The sequence below is a fragment of the Monodelphis domestica genome, chromosome 2, assembly GCF_027887165.1.
Source record: "Monodelphis domestica isolate mMonDom1 chromosome 2, mMonDom1.pri, whole genome shotgun sequence".
NCBI lineage: Eukaryota > Metazoa > Chordata > Mammalia > Didelphimorphia > Didelphidae > Monodelphis > Monodelphis domestica.
The window spans coordinates 69,991,627-70,014,264 of NC_077228.1; the positions used below are offsets into that span (position 1 = coordinate 69,991,627).

A 22,638-nucleotide genomic window follows, 5' to 3' on the forward strand; every position below is an offset into this window, starting at 1 on the left:
ATAAAAAAAAAAGTGAAAAATTTTTTGTAGTTACGCTTATTAAGGAATCTTATGATCATGATATCAGCTTGAGATCCACATAGTTGAAAAAAATTCTTTAAAGCTGTATTCAGCTCTACTTTATCAAATACTTTAAAAAATGAATGAAATAAAGGTGAGTGAAAAAGAAATGAAGTTCTCACTAAGTGCCAAGCACAGTGCTAAATCCTGGGGATACAGATATAAAAGCAAAGACAGTCTTTGCTTTTTGCTTTTCAAGGAGTTTACAATCTTTAAAAAATTTTTTGATCTATCTATCTATCTATCTATCTGTCTGTCTGTCTGTCTGTCTGTCTGTCTGTCTGTCTGTCTGTTTGTCTATCTATCCCAATTATACATAATATCAAAATTTCCCTCAAGTTTTCCTAAATTATAGAATTGAATTTATTTCCCTCTCTTCCTTTCTTCCTCCTGGTACTGGCAGGTGATTTGAGCTAGGTTATATATATTAGCATGCAAAACATTTCTATATTGTTCATTTTTGTAAGTTATAAAACCAAACTCTCAAAACATAAACATTTAAAAAATCATTTGCCTTCATCTGCATCCCGACTCCAATGGTTCTTTCTCTATAGCATTCATTGTCAGCTCCTGAATTGTTCTGGATCTTTGTATGGCTGAGAGTAGCAAAGTCTATCACATTTGATTATTCCACAGTATTACTGTTACTGTATACAATGTTTTCCAGGTTCTGCTTATTTCACTTTACATCAGTTCATGAAAGTCTTTCCATCTTTTTCTGAAGTTATCCCGTTCATCATTCCTTACAGCACAATAGTATTCCATTACCATCATATACCATAATTGGTTCAGCCATTCCCCAATTCATGGACATCCCCTCAATTTCCAATTTTTTGCCACTATAAAAAGAGCTGCTAAAATATATAAATATTTTTGTACAAGTAGGTATTTTTTCCTTTTTAAGAATCTCTTTGGGATACAGAGCTGGTAGTAGTAATCTTGGGTCAAAGGATATGCACAATGTCTTAGGTCTTTGGACATCATTCCAAATTATTCCCCAGAATGGTTAGATCAGGTCATAGCTCCACTAGCTTTAGTGTCCCGATTAGCGTCCCATTAGTATCCCAATTTTGCCACATCCTCTCTAACACTTGTCATTTTCCTTTACTATCATATTGGTCAATCTTATAGGTATGATGTGGTACCTCAGAGTTGTTTTAATTTGCATTTCTCTAATCAAGAGGGATTTAGAACATTTTTTCATATAATTATTGATAGTTTTGAATTTTTCATCTGAAAATTGCTTATTCATATCCTTTAACCATTTGTCAATTGGGGAATGACTTGTATTCTTACATATTTGATTTAGTTCTTTATAAGGAACTTATATTCTAATGAGGGAGACAATTCATAACAGGCAGAAATAACCAAGGAAGGGCACTTTGGTTCAGAAAACTATGAGGAGAATAAGACCAGAAAGGAGAAGATTGATATATTGCATATAGAACAGTAGCATAATTGATTTGATCATAGGCTATGGTTCCACAATTTGAGGGCTGGTGTAGACTTTGGGGTGAGGGGAGAAAAGGGAAGTAAGAAGAGGAAATGGTAGGAAGAAATGGCGGAATAAGAAGAGAACAAGAATATGCATTAATCACAGTGGATCCACCCATCATCTGTGCTTCCTACCATCTCCATGACAATTTTTCCACCCACACTTGGGCCATCATCCTCATCTTCTTCTCATTGGACTCTGCCCCTGAAATGCTAGGGTCTGATTCAGTAAAAAATCCTGTCAAAGAGCCCCATGTAATAATAATTATACTATTAGTATATGTTGATTCAGACAAGGTATGATAAAAAGTGACTATGAATTCAATAATGCCTTTAAATGTGTTTTATTAATCATAGAAATGTAGTGAAAACTTGAAAAAAGTAATACACAAGGGTGAAAGATATCACTTAACTAATTTAAAAAAGGTATTTTTGCTTATTTACACCTTGGAGATTTACAAATGTATTTGTAGACCTATGCTCCACTCCACCTCATCCCCCAACCATGACCCACCGTTTATGAACTATTTTACACATTTTATACAACTATATAATTATGTGACTGTATTTATGCAAACTATTGCATAAATTTTTTGATGAAATCCTGCTTGTTTTTTTCTTCTATTTTTATCTTAGATAATCCTGATTTGTAGAGATCATTCTCATGAAGATTTTTTGGAGATGAGAAAGAAAGCACATAGGTCAGTAGTTATTCATTTTCTTGATTACTTTTTTTTTTGAGTAGTGATAGTGATAATAGTAGAGTATGATGAGAAGCAGCATGACTTAGAGAGGCAACCTCTGAATTTAAGACTTTCTATTAGAACTTGAAGAAGTCACAAGTTTTCAGTACTCTAGGAAAATCTAAAGATTACAGAGAAGGAGCTATTCCATGTTGGTAGAGGGAGTTTTCTTACCTGAGAGCTCCCTAAACTGTGAAATCACAGGTCTAGTTCCTAATCCTAATAATATAGTCCATTATTTTCCCCAATTAATTCTCTTCTTTCAAGTTTTTAAAAACTTGTCCTTTAATGATACAGTTTGTTGTCTTGACTTCAGCATGGATCTTTTTCTATATAATTATTTTGAAGAACCAATTTTGAATTGAAATACCATTTGACTCATGTACAAGACTCATATTTAAGAACCGAGAAATCAGAAATAATAAATGAAATTATATTATATATACAAAGGCTTTGTAACCCTTGAGGAACCTAATTGGTGCAGTGGATGGAGTACCGGACCTAGAGGCAGAAGGACCTGAGTTTAAATGCCACCTCAGAAACTTATTAGTTGTGTGACGCTGGGCAAATCACTAAATCTCTGTTTCTGTGACTGTAAAATGGATACATTAATAACATTGCTCTTCCAAAGTTGTTTAAAGGATCAAAGAGATAAAATATATGAAAAACTTTGCAAACCTTAAGGTGCGGTGCAGATGTTAGCTATTATTATGTAAAGTTAGCTATTGTTAATAATAATAAACATTGAATACAAGGACCAACCTCAATCAAGCATAGATGGTAAAGATTCTTTAAAAATCAATGAGAGTGGAGACAGATGATCCTGAGTCAGCCTTCCAGGGTCTAATTACTAGAGCCCAATTAACCTGCAAGTACTTTGGTTCAGTCCATGGCCCAGTAACATCCTTTTGGTCCTGCATTCCCACATAGCACTGCACTGTTCCTGTCCATCATTATGGGAAAGAGAAATCATGAGCATATATGGACTTTTGTTGAGACAGATATGAAAATATATTGATCTAAGACAAGCAAATATTCTCTGAGGCAAGACTGAGGTTGCTCTTAGCCTTGAGAGGGAATATATTTCTTCCTCTGCTTCCTCTCCACATTCTATTAAATTTTTTTGAGTCACTTATTCTTGCACAGTCAAACAGGCTAGGATTTCACCTCCCTATATTCTCTCTCTTTTTTTATTTTTATTTTTTTATATTTTATTTGATCATTTCCAAGCATTATTTATTAAAGACAAAGATCATTTTCTTTTCCTCCCCCCACCCCCCATAGCCGACGCGTAAATCCACTGGGCATTACATGTTTTCTTGATTTGAACCCATTGCTATGTTGATAATATTTGCATTAGAGTGTTCATTTAGAGTCTCTCCTCTGTCATGTCCCCTCAACCTCTGTATTCAGGCAGTTGCTTTTCCTTGGTGTTTCCACTCCCATAGTTTATCCTTTGCTTATGAATAGTGTTTTTTTCTCCTAGATCCCTGCAAATTGTTCAGGGACATTACACCGCCACTAATGGAGAAGTCCATTACGTTCGATTATACCACAGTGTATTAGTCTCTGTGTACAATGTTCTCCTGGTTCTGCTCCTCTCGCTCTGCATCACTTCCTGGAGGTTGTTCCAGTCTCCTTGGAACTCCTCCACTTTATTATTCCTTTTAGCACAATAGTATTCCATCACCAACATATACCACAATTTGCTCAGCCATTCCCCAATTGATGGGCATCCCCTCGTTTCCCAGTTTTTGGCCACCACAAAGAGCGCAGCTATGAATATTTTTGTACAAGTCTTTTTGTCCATTATCTCTTTGAGGTACAGACCCAGCAGTGCTATGGCTGGATCAAAGGGTAGATATTCTTTTGTCGCCCTTTGGGCATAGTTCCAAATTGCCCTCCAGAATGGCTGGATCAGTTCACAACTCCACCAGCAATGAATTAATGTCCCTACTTTGCCACATCCCCTCCAGCATTCATTACTTTCCTTTGCTGTTATTTTAGCCAATCTGCTAGGTGTGAGGTGATACCTCAGAGTTGTTTTTATTTGCATCTCTCTGATTATAAGAGATTTAGAACCTATATGCTCTCTTATCAATTTATTTCCTCTTGTTTTGCAAAAAATATATTGAAAGGCAAACAAAATCATAGGTTCAGAATAACTTATTTATAGCCTAAGCAAAGAGTCAAAACAGGTATCCCAATACTTATACTCAACTAAATTAGATTAATGCCAACAGAACCAGTGGGAAAAATATTCTCCAACTAGCTCCCACCAAAAAACTAGTTCAGACTAACTTCAAACCAATTAAAACTGTCTCAGTCTTCCCTAGATAGAACTCAATGTTTTATTTGGGGTTTTGGTGATTGTGTAAGAAAGAAAACTGACATAATAAAGTTGACAGTATTTTAAATATTTTGTCCCACATTTTCCTCAAAAACTAAGATAACATGCAATGCTTTGCTTTGAGCTAATTATTTCTTTCAAAAAATATTTATTTTTGTCTCAATCTGTTCCAGCTATTTGGGGACTTATGAAGTCTTTTATGAAAGAGTTAGATAGGCCAGTAATGGTTGCAGTAATAGACCTTTATTATGTGACATTTTCATATAGAATCACAAAGTTTGAGAATTGGAAAGGTACTCAGAATCACAAAGTTTGAGAATTGGAAAGGTACTCAGGATTCACCTAGTCCAACCTCTTCATAAAATGAATAACATACTTGACAAGTGGTTGTCCAGCCTCTGATTAAAGTCCTTCAAAGAGGGAGAATCTACCACTCTAGTTTGCTGACTACTTTTGGACATCTTTAATGGTCAGGAAGTTTTTCCTCACATTGAGCTTAAATTTGCCTCTGCTACTTCCATTCATTATTTCTGGTTCTTCCTTCTTGGGCTAAATGGAGCAAATTAAGTCCTTCCTTCTCATGACAACTCTTCCATTTTTGGAGGCAGTTATAGTGTTCTCTCTGAGCTTTATCTTCATCATGAACACATACCCTGTTCTTTTAACAGATCCTCATATGACATTGGCATAGAGCACACCATTCTGATTGGTTTCCTCTGGATACTCTTCAGCTTGTCAATGTTTTCCTTCAACCACAAGTTCCAGAACTGAATGAAATGTTCCATATGGGTGTCTAGTGAGGGCAGAATACATTGACACTAACACTTTCTTGTTCCTGAAAACTATGCCTTTGTTCCTCTCTCCCTGTGTCTCAATTCCACACTCATGGATTAGAAGCAATGCCTCTTAAAGTAGCCCAAGATCAGATTAGTATTTTGGCTGGCATATCATACTTCTGATGTGCTTGCAGTCTGTTTCAGAAGAATTGCTGCTGATACAGAAGTTATTATGATACTTACTACAAAGATTTTTTTTTTGTATCTAAGGTTCAGGTTTTATTTTCCCCCATTGAATTTCATTATATTAGATTCAAATCATTGCTTTAATCTGTCAAGCACTTTTTGGACCCTGACTCATCATCCATTGTGCTAGTTATCCCTTCTAATATTGCATCTATATAATATAATATAGCATCTATATAATATAATATAGCATCTATAAATTTGATGAGAATAATGAGGAACATGTAAGAGTCAAGTCAAGTCAAGATTCCAAGGGTACTCCACTGGAAAACTCCTGCCATGCTGACATTAAACTAGTAAGAACTACACTTTGAGTTGACTATCTGACTAGTTCTGAATCCATGTATTATTTAATTCAGAGGCATCAACTACATAGCCTGGCTTGTGGAACTGAAGCCTGTGAATGAACCCCAAATCAAATTAAAATGTAATTGGAAAACACTTAACAAAATAAATAAAACTATAATAGAACATAAGTAATCAATATATACCTTGCAGGAGTCTTGTATATGGTTTAGTATCCCTATTTTCTATTTGAGTTTGAACACTTATTAAATCTATCTCTCTCTATTTTCCCCCTATAAGATTGGAATGAGATACTTTATTAAAGTCAAAATTAACTATATTTACAGCATTCTTCCCATCTACTAACACTGTCAAAAAAGTATATAAGGTTAGGCTGGCATGACTTATACTTGATGAAGGCATGCTTGTACTTTTGTGATGATCATTTTACTGTTTAGATATTATGATATATAAGATTTTTAAACATAAGGGAAAGGGTTTATATTTATTTCTATTGAATTTCATCTTATTAGATCCAGTTTAATATTTTAGTCTCTCAAGTCCTTATTTGGATCCTGACTCATTCATCCAGTGTTTAGATGTCTGCCAATCAGCTTTTTAATGATATGTACTAGAATTTTCCTTGGATTCATAATTAAGTTCATGTACCTCTAATTTGCAGACTCTGTTCTTTTGTCTCTCCATCTTTTTCTCCAACTTGTTAAGGTAAATAAAGTGTTTCCTAAAGGAAACATAAAAAGTCTTCAATATAAAAAAAATGAAGTTTGAGGTAAAGGAAGGGAGACTAGACCCTTGCCAGGATGGTAGAGAATTGAAAAATAGAGAAAGGGCACCTTCATGGTTAAAGCTTAAAAACAGATCCTCCCAATAAAGAATTTATTTCTTAAATATTTAGAGAACTAAATAGAACTAAATTAGATTTTTTTTTAAAATAGAAACCCTTGTAATCAATACTAAGGATTGGTTCCAAAACAGAAGAGCAGCAAAGGCTAGGCAATTGGGGTTAAATAACTTGTCCAGGATTATACAGCTAGGAAGTATCTGAGGCCAGATTTAAACCTAGGACCTCTCTTTTAGGAGTGGCTCTCTATTCACTGTGCCACATAGCTACCCATGAATCAGTTTTATAAGAATACAAGCCATTTTCCAATTGGCAAATGGTCGAAGGAAATAGAGAAGCAGTTATCAGAAGAAGAAATTAAAGCTATCTAAAGTCATATTAAAAATACTCTAAATTACTTTTGATTAGAGAAAGGCAAATTGAAACAACTCTGAAATAGGTCCTCACACTTATCAAATATGACACAAAATGGAAATGATAAGTGTTGGAGGGGATGTGGAAAAATAGGGACACTAATGCACTGCTGGCGGAATTGTAAACTGAACTGGCCATTCTGGGGAGCAACTTCTTATTGTGTTCAAAGGTCTAACAAATTGTGCATATTAATAGGTCTTTATCTCAAAGAGATCCAAAAAAGGGAAAAGGACATATTTGTACAAAAATATTCATAACAACTCTTTTTGTGGCAGCAAAGAATTGGAAATTGAGGGTATACTCATCAATTGGGGAATGGCTGAACAACCTGTGGTGTATGATTGTAGAAATGAGCAGGATGGTTTCAGAGAAACCTGGGAAGACTTACATGAAACTCTGCAAAATGAGCAGAACTGGGAAAACATTGTATACAGCACAACAATATTGTATGATGCTAAACAGTGAATGACAGCTATGCTCAGCAATACAGTGGTCCAAGACAATTCCCAAGGACTCAAGATGAAAAAGTCTATCCACCTTCAGAGAAGGAATTAATGGAATCTGAAGGGAGAGGGAAGCATACTGTTTTCATTTTATTTTTCATGTTTTTTTTTAAATTTTTTGGTCTGTGCTTTCTTTCACAGCATGTCTAATATGGAAATATGTTTTGCATGGCTACACACACATAACCTGTATCAAATTGCTTGCCTTCTCAAGGAGGTGGAGAAGAGAGAGAGAATTTGGAACTCAAAATTTTAAAACATAAATGTTAAAATTGTTTTTATGAGTAATTGGGAAAAATTAAAATATCATTTAAAAAATAGCTCTAAGGCTCTTTCTGAAGAGGAAAAAAATCTATTTATTCTTCCAAAAATGGTTAGTGGAGTCACAGAATGTATTGGCTAAAAGGTCACCTAGATATATAATATAAGGCAGAGTAAAATAGATTGGTGAATGGATAGATAATGAATGGATGGACAGATAGAATACTTATTAAATACTATTATATAACACATATAATAATATTTCTATGCCAACTACTGTGCTATGTATTTGGGATACAATTACAAGGAAATAAGAAAGTCTCTGCTCTTAAGGAATTTATATTCTAATAAAAGAAGATTACACAAAATAGTGGGATGTGTGACTAGCTCAGTCAGAAAAGGCAAAATCTCAGCTATCAAATCTGAGTCAGAGATAAAGTCAAAATTTTTGTTGGGGTGAAGAGGAGTAGTAGCAAAGGTGATTTCTTATATAGGAGAATTAGGGGTGGACTATGACTATAGCTAGGTATACCTTATTAAAAAGAAACAGGATTCATAAGAGGAAGGGCAGATTAACATTGTATATAATGATAATAGTTTGAATTTATATAGCACTTTAAGGTTAGAAAAGCATTTTACAAATGTTATTATTATGCCCATTTTACAGTTGAGGAAATTAAGGCAAGCAGAGGTTAAGGGTTTTTCTCAGAACCACACAGCTATTTTTGTTTGAGCAGGATTTCAACTCAGATCTTCTAAACTCTAGATCTAGAGCTCTATTCACTATACCAACTATACTCATTTGAGGAAATTGATGGCCCTAATGGAGAAAGTATGGCAGGATGTATTTGGGAGGCCAGAAGAGGGAGAAACAGAATTTGTTTTGTCAGTGGAGTATATTGCAGACCACTGGGACAGAGAGAAAAAAATAGACAAGAGCTTGGGAAATAGCTACAAATATGATATAGAGGTATGTTATAGTAGGCAAGATGGGGACCTTCACTTATCCAATCATCTGCTGGAGCTCTCTGTCACTCCCAAAGAAAAAGTTGATAATTTCTTAAGTTCTCTTACCCAAAGACTAATGGCCCAGCTTATAAGCTGCTGAAGATCTCCAAATGCTATTAGTACCTTCTGAATCTCACACCCTGGGTAAAACACTGGCTACCCCATGCTAGTTTAATGCTGGACTATAGATAAGGTGAGAGTAGGGAGAGAAAGCAGGAGAGACAAAGATTTATATAGAGGGAAATAGATGAAGAGAATGGAAAATTTAGGTTCAGGCTTGGGAAATAACTTTTAGAGAGATAGGAGAAATATGGGAGGAGACAGAAAAAACATAAAGAAGTAGAAAGAAACCTGTATTATAGAAAAGAATAATAACAAATATAAGAGGGAATATAGAAAAATTGGGGCATTAATGCATTATTGGTGGAATTGTAATCTAATCCATCCATTGTGGACAGCAATTTGGAACTATGATCAAAGGTTTACAAATTTGTGTATACTTTTTGACCCAGAAATACCACTACTAGATTTATATCCCAAAGAAGTCAAAGAAAAAATAAAAATGATCTATATGTACAAAAATATTTATAGCAGCTTTTTTTTTTGTGGTGACAAAGAATTGGAAATCAAGTAGATGCCCATTTGTTGTATATGATTGTGATGAATTATTATTGAGATTTAAGAAATGACAATTAGGATGCTTTCAGAAAAACCTGGGGAGACAGAATAATGAAATGATACAAAGTGAAATGAGCAGAACCAGGAGAATATTATACCCAACAACACTAACGATGTATGTGATCAGCTCTGAAAGGTTCTAAGGCAGTTCTGAAGGATTTATGATGAAAAATACAATCCACTTCCAGAGAAAGAACTGATGGAATCTGAATTTAGATTGAAGCATATTTTGAAAACTTCATTATTCTTGGGGTTTTTTGATCTGTGGTTTTTTTTTTTTTGCAATATGGCTAATATGGAAATGTTTTACATGACTTCACTTGTATAATCAATATCAAATTGCTTGCCTTCTCAAGGAAGGTGTGGGGAGGAAGAAAAAAAGAATTTGAAACTTGAAATAAAAAAAATGAATATTAAAAAATTTTACATTTAATTTACAAATTAATTGAGAAGAAATTTATGCTTTGGATGTTATTTTTTCAAGCATCAACAAACATTTTCTTATGTTTAAGAAATGATAATAGAAAGAGAGGAATGTATATATAATGATGTTTAACTCATGTGTAATGGGTGTTAATATATATACATATTTAAATATATATAGATACATATATTAAATTTAACATGATAGTTCCTACATTTCCCTACTTACCTGTTTTAAGAGCATTAGTGGAGAGTGGTCAAAATCCTGAATACTCCAGAGAAGTCAAAGAGAACTTTGTTTGATAAGAGGCTATGAGTGAGGCAAGATGGAGCTTATTAGAGTTCCATTTTGAAAATGTAATTCCAAATTCCAAAAAGAATTAAGGGTAAGTAGGAAATGAGGCAGGTTGAAGGTAATTAACTAAGGAATATGTATTTGAAGGTGAGAGGAAAAAGCCAGGGAAATTGAACGGGACAGATATTTGGGGGGCAAAGGACCTTACTAGTGGCCCTTAAATCACATTATATAGGCAATTGCCAACTCACGAGGTTACCTCTACTTTTAGGGATAAATGACAAAGATATCATAAGCATCTAGAAATGGTGGGGACACAATAGTAAGCAGTGCTGGGGTGGTGAGAAGTGTTAAGAATAAAAGGTTTCAAATACCATTTGGTGAGGTTTGTGGAAGGAAATAAAAAGACTCAAACTTTTGGAGGTTGTTATCTGATCTTAAATCTCTAATTTAATCGCCCCCCCCCAAACCTTCTTTCTTTCTTCTGTGTACACTTAGTATCAATGTGAAAGGCCTGCTAGCAAATAACCACTCCTAATACAGCCAAATCCTGGTTAGGGTGAGTAATAAATCCCACAAAGTGGTTGCATTATTTGAAATCACACTATATAATTCCATTGGTCTTGGAACCAATGGCCATATTTCATAAAATTTGAATAGTGTGAATTAGAATATATTTACAGTTTTCTTACTCAAGATTCCACAGTGGATGGCTATCTGCCCTCCCAAGAGCTTCTGGAATAGAAAAGGGATTGCTAAGTGAGATTCTTAAAGACTATTATTTATAGCCTTACCATCTTTGTCAGGGCTAGAGCAAGAGTTGGCTACTATGACAGGTGTGGTCCTAAAGAATACATGTTTTTTTGTCCTTGGGTACCATATTCCCTTGCTGATGATGTTTTGGATGAATCCAGGAGGGAGAGGGTATGGTGGTCTTGAATCATCTTGAACCAAGCCTCTGTCTTCTAGTTCCCAAAAAAAGAAGAGCTCATAGGATGTAGACCTGGCAGAGTCATTAGTTTAGTTTGGTCCAATGTTTCTCATTTTAAAGATGAGAAAACAGAGCTAGAGAAGGAATGCAATTTGCCTAATGCCACCTAGGTAGTCATTTGCAGAGTCAAGATTCAGTTCCTCTAAATCCAAACCTAAGACCTCTTTCTACTATACCACACTGCTGTGGATGCTAAAAGTACCACACTATAATGGCAAGAGGGCAGCATAAATACCTCCTGCTCTATTTTGTTTGACCACAAAGAACTTCTCATATGCTTCAGAGTTCAGCTTAGAGACACCAGAAAGGGCTCAGAAACCCCCGAGACAGGAAAGACTGTACACATAAGCACATATAAATCCAAAGACCTGACTTCCCTGCCACAAGATATTCTACTCCTTTTAATATCCTAGCACTGTGTCTGCTTAAATGGAAACATCCTCCAGTGTTTCTAGCTGCCGTGTAATCACAGTAGAAGGAAGAAATGGGGAAAAGTGTGCATTTTTTTCCAGTTAATATAAGGAGTGGGAGAAGAAATTCCTTGTTAGATCTCAAATTGAAGCCCTGTCTGGAAGAAAGGGCAACACCCAAAGATTCCTATTGGCTATCTTGGTCTTATCCAGAAGAGATTTAAACTCAGAGAGGGAAGAAAGGATTTCTGGAACAAAAGGATATCCAGGACAGACTTCAGGTCTCAAGAGTCCTTTCTCCTAAAGTGGCAAAAGAGTGGGACCGTGTGCCCATTAGCTTCTGAGGTAAGGAAATCAATTTTTAAACTTTTATCTAGGAAAGAGAAAAGGTTGCTGAAGGGATATTAGGCTCAAGGGAACAATATGTTGGTGGTCAGTTAAGGAAAACATTGCTTCTACCCTGAGCCCTAAACCTGGGTTTATCATGTGACTGATATTCATCAAATCATTTTGCTATTCTTTATTTCAGTGTCCTTTACTTGAAAAAGTAAACTTGCCTCCTATCTACTCTGTAAAAACTTATTGAAATTGAATGAAATAATATTGATGGACAATATATGAAGAGAAGGTAACACTAAGTTTGGACTCTTAGGAACGGGTAAAAGTTGTCTTCTGGTTATTTGGCAAAACAAACAAACAAACAAACAAACAACCCAAACCCCAGAACTGTGTCAAGATATCTTTAGGAAAAGTAATTTTACTTTATGTATTTCATTAGCTCTCTCTACCCCCCCCCTTCTCTCTCTCTCTCTCTCTCTCTTTCTCTGTCTCTCTCTCTCTGTCTCTGTCTGTCTGTCTCTGTCTTTCCCCTCCCTTTTTTTTCTCTCTCTCCTCTTTCATTATTGTGCTTTCTTTGAGAATTTTCTTTATGATTTTAATGTTTGGTTTTTTTTAAAGTTATCACATCTCATTTTCTTCCAAAAAGCTAGAGTTAGAGTTTGAATTCTTTTGCCTTTGATCAGAGCACTGTACCAGTATTTACCTTTTATGAAGAAAAATATCTCTATAACTCTTTCATTGCATACCCTTGATATTATCTTCACATTTCAGAAATTCTGAGGTCACCCTTATTGAAAATCATTCATGGGCAACATACAGAGTTTCCTTTAATAAGTGCTGAATTTGAATTACAAAAAATACAGTATTCTGAAAGAAAAATATCAGAGTAATAATAATCAACCACTTATAATAACAATGAGCAAGCAATGAAGACTAAGGTTCCCTGGACATTAGGGAGAATGTGCTGCTAACACTAATAATAATAATAGCAAGTACATGACTTTAAAAATTTTTCAAAATGGTTATATATATATTCTCATTTGATTCTCATATTGAGCCTGGGTAGCAGGTACTAGCATTACCTTCATTTTACAGATTAAGGAAAAAGTCAGAGTTAAATGAATTGCCCAGGATCATGTTACCTTGATGTCTTAGGGAGGATTTGAACTTATATCTTACAGAAATATCTCAAGAGACTACAGTATCATGCCAAGAGAGAATCTCTGATTCTATGATTCTGTGAAAGCAGAAAACTCACCAGTAAAAATAAAGAGCTGATGTATTTCTTAGTCCCTTGAGTAGGGCAAGCAGGGAGTACTTTCACATAGAAATAGCTCTCCTCAAAGTCTGTCATTTCCCCTAATCTGTCTAACTTGCAAGACTGGGAAAAAGTAGGGGAAAATCTTTGGCATACTTTCTTTTCCCCAAAGGGAGGAAAAATCATTGGTGGTTGATAAAGAATTTGGTTGGTATTATTTTATAGGATGATTTTTCCTTCTCATTGATGAATCATTCAACAAAAATGTATTGATCCTTGGAAAATAAAATTTAGAGGTTGAAGAGTAAGGATTCTTTTGCCCAGTCCTCACATTTTACAGAGGAACCAACTGAGGCCCAGAGGTGTAAAGCATCTTGCCCAAGGTGACCGACGGGGACTTCTCATTCAGTACTCCTTTCCTTGTGTGTCCTGCTTTGGGTTGCTAAACAGATTCCTGTAGAGGAAGAAAGCAAATTGTAGGGCTGTAGTCTGAGTGTCTTGTGGTTGGAGCCTTTGCTTTGCTTCTAATTCTGGTTTGAATTTGTGGGGAATGGACTGTTCCTAAGAAAGTGCCTGAGGATATTGTTCCCTACTCCTGCAGAAGCTATTGGACAATTATCTGAGCTGCAGATTGTAGGTCTAATAGGGCAGTCACGAAGTCCCAAGATATCCAGTTTCTGTATTATGCTAAGGATCCAGTTGAATGTAATACACACACACACACACACACACACACACACACACACACACACACGCACATTTTTGACAGGACCTATGATTTCCTTAATTTAGGGACTCCCTATGGAGGAAACTCCCTCAACCAATACAAATAGTTAAGTGATTTACCCAAGGTCATACTGCTGATACATATCAGAAATAGGACTTGAATCCAGTCATTCAATGAGCATTTATTACAAACCAGGGATCAGATTATAATCTAGGTTAATTTTCTGAGCATGCCCAGTTTGGCTAAAATGGAGCCAACAGCTAAGAAAATGGTGGCAAAGAGAGCAACTGTCTCACTCCCTCTTTAAAACAATAGGCAACCAATAAAGGAGGCCACCCCCACCCATATGGTAGGGGACATGGGAGGCTCCATGGTAGCCAAACTGGTTATGATCAAAAGGTCAACTTGATTTACATTGAGAGCTGGAAGGGACCTTAGGGACCATTAAGTTCAACTTCCCCATTATACAAATAAAGAAATTGAGGCTGAGAAAGATTAAATGGCTTTCTAAGGATCACATAGTATCTTGGGCAGGATTTGAATTTAGGACATCCTGGCTATGAGCCCAGCTCTCTGTCACTAAAAACTAGGTTGATTCTCTGAATGCCATGTTAATGAAATTAGTCTTAATCTGGTATGAAAGAATGAAATAAGCATTTATTCATCCATCCATCCATCCATCCATCCATCCATCCATCCATCCATCCATCCATCCATTTATTCATTCATTCATTTATCTATCTATCTATCTATCTATCTATCTATCTATCTATCTATCTATCACCCTTATTTTCTGTCCTAGTAACAACTCTAAGATAGAAGGGCAAGGGCTAGGCAAAAGGGGTTAAATGACTTGCCCAGGATCACATGGCCAGGAAGTGTCTAAGGCCAAATTTGAACCCAAGTCCTTCTGACTCCAGGCTTGATGTTCTATCTATTGTACCACATAGGTGCCCTGAAATAAACTTTTATTAAATGCCTACTAAGTGTTAGACATGGTGTTAAGCAAGTTACAAATATCATTTTATTTGATCATCACAACAACCCTGGAAGGTAGGTACTATAATTATTTCTATTTTATATTTGAGGAAACTGAGGCAAACAGAGGTTAAATGACTAGCCCCTGGTCATATAGTTAATAAGTATCTAAGGTCAGATTTGAATTCAGGTCTTTTTCACTGCATGCCCAGAACTTTATGCATTATACCATCTAGCTACCTGGTGGAGGAGAATGTACGTAATTGGATATCATAGTTTGTTACTAGCTGAAATTCTGAGTACTTAAGGAAGAAGGAGCTGACCAAGAGAGCAAGAATACCAATGAAAAAGATCATTTTAGGGTGGGGAGTTCTACTGCTGTTGTGGAAAGAGGTGGATGGATGGGGTGAAGGGAGAAAGGACACAATAAGGTGTTATTAGTGCCCTCCAAATTTCGTATCCTTCCCTATGTTAGTTATCGATCTACCTACTGTCATCCATATACAAAAGGACAGAAATTTCCATTCAGCAATGCCTGATCTCTAAATGGCATAAACTCTAGATATATATCAGACAAATATGGATTGCTACTTATAGATTTTTGGAGATAATGAATGGAGAGCTTTGAGGAAGATAGATAATGTATAACTAGTATGTTCTAATAGAAAGAGAACTGGATTAAATCAGAAGACCTGGGGATGCTATTTAGCACATTGGTGACCATAGGGTGAATCACCTGATTTTTCTAGGTTTCACTTTCCCATCTATAAAATGAGGAGTCCCTTTACGAAACAAATCCCATGTTCCTTTTTGGAACCATATCTGATTCCACGTATTTTACTGTAACCTTGGGCATCATTCAATTTCCTTGAACCTCAATTTCTTCTAAGTCTGTAAAGATGGAGACAATTCTACCTATCTCATAGGCTCATGGTGTTTGGTGAATTTATAAAAAATGCTTGGTAAATTAAGAGCTATGTAAATACCAACAGCTAATTAATATTATTTAATACTAATATACTATTAACTAATAACACCAATATTGTTGTTGTAATGTCAATTTCTCATTCATCCCATGACTTGATGCTTTTTTGATATAGTTGAAACTCCTATGGAGAAGCGATCCAAGTCAAGAAAAGAACAAATGTGGTGTTCTTAGTTTGAACCTAAGAGAAAATCTAATTTGGTTCAATGATAATTTGCCTAAGGAATAATTATTATACTTTATCATTATTTAGTGGTTTTAACCTTTCAAAGAATTTTCATAAACATCATCTTATTTGATTCTCACTATAAATGGACAGGGTATGTAGGGGCAGATATCCTATTGGGATAAAGCTTTTTTGGTGGCAGCATGTAGTAGTGGAATTATGGGAGTTATGGATTTGTAGTCAGAGTCAAATCCTAACTCTTTCCCATTTATTTCCAATATGGCTGTAGGAAATCACTTACTTCTCTGGATCTGTTTCCTTCTTTGCAGAGTTGTAACTAGGAATGCTTGTACCTGGGATAGGAGGCAGGACAGTTCCTATCCTTTGGGGGCAGAGGACAAGGAAACAAAAACTTTAAAATACCATTATGAGTGGGGAGAGAAGCTCATCTATTTGGATCACCTGACAGCTTATAATCTACTCCAATCCAATCTAATATGCATTTATTAATATAGGGTAAGACTCTTTTATAAAGTCCAGCCTGAGGTCAGGTTTTTATCCAGAGGGAAACAGGGTTCCTTTGTCAGTTCTTGCTTTCTACCAGTGGATTCATGGGGCCACCTTTGCCCATAGTAATTGTAGTGGCTGGCAAATTAAACTTCAATCTGGGTATATGGCTTATACTGTAAGGAGAGAACCCACAAGGGGGTTCTGGTTCCCTTGTTGGGTAAACAAGACTAGTTCTTTGGATACTTGCTGGGAAAGATCACATTGGCAGCAAGAGGGAAATCAATTACACTTTAACAAGACAGATAGTACAAAGGCAGAAGACATGGGGTGGGAGAGGGAAACAGATGATGTTGGAAAGAGGTGGGAGATGGAGAGGGGGGGACCATATTAATTCAATTTAATAACTGTGAATTTGCGAACACCAGCAGCTTGGACTCATAGAACCTGGAGGAATGCTTTAGAAGCAGAATTTTGGGATCCTATTTTTATAGTGTTCTAATGGGGGTGATGGCCTAAACCTTTTTTTGTACCACTTTAGGGTTGACTCATTATTATATCAATGTTATCTCAAAGTTATCAGTGCTACCTTGGGGCTGCCTTATTAACATACCATTTCTCTGGTTTTACTGTGCATATCTGGTCCTTATCTGCAGGTTGCAGAGCAAGGGCCATAACTAGGGCCAGCTAACTTCTCTTAATTTAGCAGGTAGTCTTTGGATGGGGTCTTAATTAACTTAGGAGGCAATTTTGGCAAGTGACTTCTTGATTTCCTCCCTTAAACTCTTAGTACCCCTTTCCCATTTATTGGGACCTTCCTTATACTGGTGACTTCTATACTTTACTAATTAATGCAACGATTGTGGGGACCATAACAAGATGCAATTTCAATATGAAGGATCCTGGTAATCCAAAGACAAGACAAAAAGCAGTCTCTATCCTCTAGGAGCTTGCATTCTACAGGAGGCATGATAATTTGAGGAAGAAAACACTAGTAACTAAAGAGATCAAGAAAGGTAGGAGGTGGTAAATGAACTTAGCTTTGAAGGTAATGGTCAAGGAGTTCATTCTGGTAACTGGGGTCTATGGGGGCAAAGGCACAAGAGAGACAAAAGTCCAAGTTCAGGGAACTGCAAATAGATCAGTTCCCCTGGAAGGAAGAGTTCATGAAGTGAGTAATGTGAAATTAGTCTGGAAAGTTAGAATGGAGCCAGATTGTGAAGGGTTTTAAATGAGAAGCAGAGTAGTTTTATTTTATACTAGAGGCAAAATGGAACCAGAGAAGGTTTTTGAGCAGAGGAGGGACACAACTAAATTTGTGCTAGGGAGATAATTTTATTTTATTATTATTTTATTTTATTTTTTAAACAATATTTTATTTGATCATTTCCAAGCATTATTCATTAGGAACAAAGATAATTTTCTTTTCCTCCCCCCCCCCACCTCTCCCATAGCCAACGTGTGATTCTACTGGGTATCACATGTGTTCTTGTTTCGAACCCATTTCCATGTTGTTGGTATTTGCATTAGAGTGTTCATTTAGAGTCTCTCCTCAGACATGTCCCCTCATCCCCTGTACTCAAGCAGTTGCTTTTCCTCGGTGTTTTTATAGGGAGATCATTTTAGCAGCTGTGTGGAGGCTGAATCACAAAAGGGGAAGACTAAAAATCTGGAAGTCTCCTAATTAGGAGGCAGTTGTGAACAACTACATGAATACTGATAAAGTTCTAGACTAGATTGTTCCTCATAAGAGGAACCAAGAGGAAAGGAGAGATGTGAGATATGTTGTAGATGCCGAATTAGTAAGATTTGTAAACTCATTTTATATAGGGGATAAGGGAGGAAGAAGAGAAGATGATGCCAAAGTTAGGAACTTGGGTGAATGAAAGAATAATGATTCTAATAATAATAACATAATAATAATACCTACTTTGTGCCAGACACTACGCTAAACACTTTACAAGTAGTATCTCATTTAATCTTCACCATAACTCTGGGAGGGATGTGCTATTCTTATCCCTACTTGACATATGAAGAAACTGATGCAAACATAAATAAAATAGTTTGCTCAAGGTCATACAGATAATAAATATATAAGGCAGGATTTAAACTTGGGTCTTCCTGACTCTGGGTCCATTGTTCTATCCACTGAGCCAAAGGATATAGGAAAGTTTAGATTTGGGGGGGGGAAATAATGATTAATGTTTAAAATATGTTGGATTTAAGATGCCTATGGAATGTCCACATGGAGATGTCCAACAATTGGTGAAGCAGGACTGAAGCTCAGGAGGGAGATTTTTTTGTTGTCCCAGTCCCAGTTCTTCATACCACCATTAAACATACTGGAGTGATTTGCTATTTCTTTCTCTAGCTCATTTGACAGATGAGGAAATTGAGGCAGATTTAAGTGATTTGCCCAGGGTCACATAACTAGTAAGTGGTTAAGGTCAGATTTGAACTCAGGTCTTCCTGACTCCAGACCTGGTACTCTATCCAATGTATCACCTAACAAAGGAGAATTAGCAATAGTGATGCTTTTCTCCTCTGCCAAAAAGAGGGCAACAGAGACAAATTTTAAAATGCATAAGTGCACAGATAGAAGTTCAGAAGGAAGCACAGACAAAAGGACATTTTGAAAGTAATGTCAGATTTATTCTTATCAACTAGCTTCTAGATATTCTGTGCATGGTTGGTCCAGGGAACCCCATGGGAGTGGAGTTGATCTCACTTCTATTACCACTATTTCTGTCTGAAAGGGATAACGCTGAATCCTTTTGCATAGATGTAACCAGGAAGGACCAGTAGTTACTTGCTGACCTGACCTAAGACAAACAGGTTCATTTATAGTGTATTCATGTCTTCTCTCAGATCTTTTCTTCACTGGGTATATTATATTGTGACAAGGAAATCACTTTTAAAAGACTGATATATATTAATTTAAGGTCGCCAAGGAATTCAGCTATGTAATTCCTTAATGAAAACTCAAGTCAGCCATCAACCTTTTATGGAGTTTTAATTACAAACAGGAGGAAGAAAGGAATGAGAGATAGAGAGATAGAGGGAGAGAGAAAGAAGAGAGAAGGGAATAGGGCTTAAATACCCCTTCTGTTTAGGCTGGGCCAAAAGGCCCAAGCCCTTAGATAGCTGGGGCAATGAAAGGAGATCAGTCCCTATTACTCACGTGACCAAAAATGGAGAAACAGTCTCCGGGGCCCCCACCTTCAGCTTCCTTCAGCGCAAGCTTCTCAGAGCACACCGCAACCACTCCGACAAACTCCTCAACCCTCTCGAGTCTTCAGACCCCCCTATCTTTAAGGAAACCATCCAAGTTCCCTCCCCTCAGTTCTCCCATCTACCAATCACTGTTCATCAATTTCCCTGTGCCAATGGAGGCTCTAGCTTAACCCAGGACCGCCCAGAGGTCTCTGGCTTTGCACATGTCTGTTGAAGGTCATATTTTCAAATAATTAAATCTTTGATCCTTTGCTACAGCCCTTTCTAAATCCTGTTAACCTGAGTAGGGTAGAGATTGGAATAATTAAATTTTGATCTATGCTGCAGCCCTTACTCAATCCTGTTAGGACTGAGTAGGGTGGAGATTGATTCCAAGTATCTCCATTGTATCAATTCTAAAATCAATCATGACTCAAAGAAATTCCTGTTCTATGCTTAAGCATAGGTCAAAGTCCTTTCCATTGTTCAGCAAAAGGTTTCTGTCCTAAAGTAATCTTAAGAAGGGAAGAGGAGGAAACTCTCATGCCAATGGGGTTCACATTCCAATAGCCAAGACCCACTATCAATAGGGAATTTTTCAAGTATGAAATTTCCCAATGGTGAAATTTCCAACATTTATAAGTCTAAGAAATTTTGAGGTTTACAATATGTGTATGGAAGTGGGGTGAGTGGTGTAAGGGAGTGCCAGTGCCACATTGCTAGGTGGATGGATACTTGGGATAAAATCCCACTTGCCCTATCCTGGTTATAGCCTGCATTTAAATAGTGCTTTAAGCTTTGCAAAGTGCTTTATATATGTTATCTCATTTGAATCACACAACAGCCCTGTGAGTTAAGTGTTATTATCATTTCCCATTTTGCAAATGAGGAAACTGAGGTTGAGAGAATCTCTTAAAGTTCTACTCTCCTGTAAAATGATAGGGCTAGACTAAACGAACTCTAAGGTCCGCTTCGATATAAATCCTACAATCCCCACTTGAAAGATGAAGAAATGTGGAAAGAAGATAAATTCCAGAGGTTACACTCGGTCATGTTGCTCTTTTCTCTGAGCCTTTAAGTATCCTCTGAGTATCAACTTTCTCTGAGCACATAGTAATCATAACAACTGTTACAGAATTTTGAAAAGTACTTTCTGTATAAAAACCCTATGAGGTGGGTAATGGCAAGGATTATTATCCCCATAGTGGGAAATCATAGAAGATATGGGATTTGTAGATGGTCACACAAATAGATGTTGGAGCCCGAATTCAATACTGGATTTCTTGACTCTGAAGCTAGTACTTTTTCCTCCTTCATTCCTTCGTTAGTTCGTTCGTTCGTTCGTTCGTTCCTTCCTTCCTTCCTTCTTTCCTTCCTTCCTTCCTTCCTTTCTTCCCTCCCTCACTTCTTTCTTTTGTTTCTTGCCTATCAAGACAATTTTTAATAATAATTTTCTGACATTTTTCAATCCATGTTCTCTCCCTCCCTCTCCTCTTCCTTCCCCAAGATAGCAGGTAATATGATATAGGTTATACATGTGCTATAATGCAATATATATTTCCATAGTCATTTCCATGGTCATCAAGTTGTAAAAGAAGACACATATTGCTTATATAAAAAATCCTAAAGGAAATAAAGTGAAAAATGGCATGCTTCAGTCTGCATTTGGACTCCATTAATTCCTTTTAGCTAGTAGACTTTTCTCTCTACCACATTGCTCTTTTTTAACATGCTATCTCTCAAGCCCTGGTTATTTTCTGGTTCCTCACATGATCAACAAAAACATGCTACTGACATACAATTGTGGAATGTGACTGGATAGGATGTCACAATTTCAATTATCCTGAAAATTCTTTTTCTTTTTAAACCCTTACCTTATATCTTAGGATCAATATTAAGTATAGATTCTGAGGCAGAAGATCAGTAAGGACTAGGCAATTTGAGTTAACACAAGGTCACACAACTAGGAAGTGTCTGAAGTTACATTTGAACCCAGGACTTCTTGCTTCTGGGCTGGTTTTCTATCCACTGAGCCACCTAGCTATCCCTATCTTGATAATTCTAATTAGCCCCCAACAACCTTTTCTGCCTGTTAAAATGAAAGGAGAAGACTGGCCTGGATTATCCAGAAAAATGGTTTCAGTCAGTGAACCCCATTCAGGGACCCTTTCAGAGATATTCATCTCATTTTAGGTCAGCAGGATTTGATCTTCATTTGGCTTTGACCACAGGATTTCTACAATTGCCATGGTAACATTTATAAAAATAAACAGCACTAGGTGATGGATTTGACACTGAGGTAAAGTCAATACATGCTGAGTGGTTTTCCCATCTAAATGCAGGTCAACACCTCATTGCTTTGAGCCAAAGGCCATTGCAAAGTCACCTAAATTGGATCAATGGGACCAAATTGCAGAGAAACAATCAGAATGAGCCCAGAGGGAAAGGAAGTGGCCTCTTTGTGCTGAGGTCCCATCTGCTTAGTCTTTTTCCCAGAGGGAGCAGCTTGACCCAGTGTCTTGTAGTGATGTGGGAGCAGGGCCAGGCTTCCATAATAAAACATGATAGACACATTCCCATGGTGCTAGGACACTAGACACTTAGCTGGCTCTGCCTCTGGGTTAAATTTTGGGTCACTCTTTGATAGAGTTCTACCTTGGTCAGGA

At 36.6% G+C, this 22,638-nt stretch overlaps 1 protein-coding gene across 1 annotated transcript in view; it reads left to right on the plus strand.

Annotated features, from left to right (window-relative positions):
* Window positions 1-11,905: 11,905 nt before the first annotated feature.
* The window catches only part of TNN (tenascin N), an 88,847-nt gene continuing 78,114 nt past the window's right edge, over window positions 11,906-22,638 (plus strand). The window contains exon 1 of the mRNA XM_003340111.4: window positions 11,906-12,144. The gene's annotated coding sequence lies outside the window, so the exon portion shown is untranslated. The remainder of the gene's footprint in view (window positions 12,145-22,638) is intronic.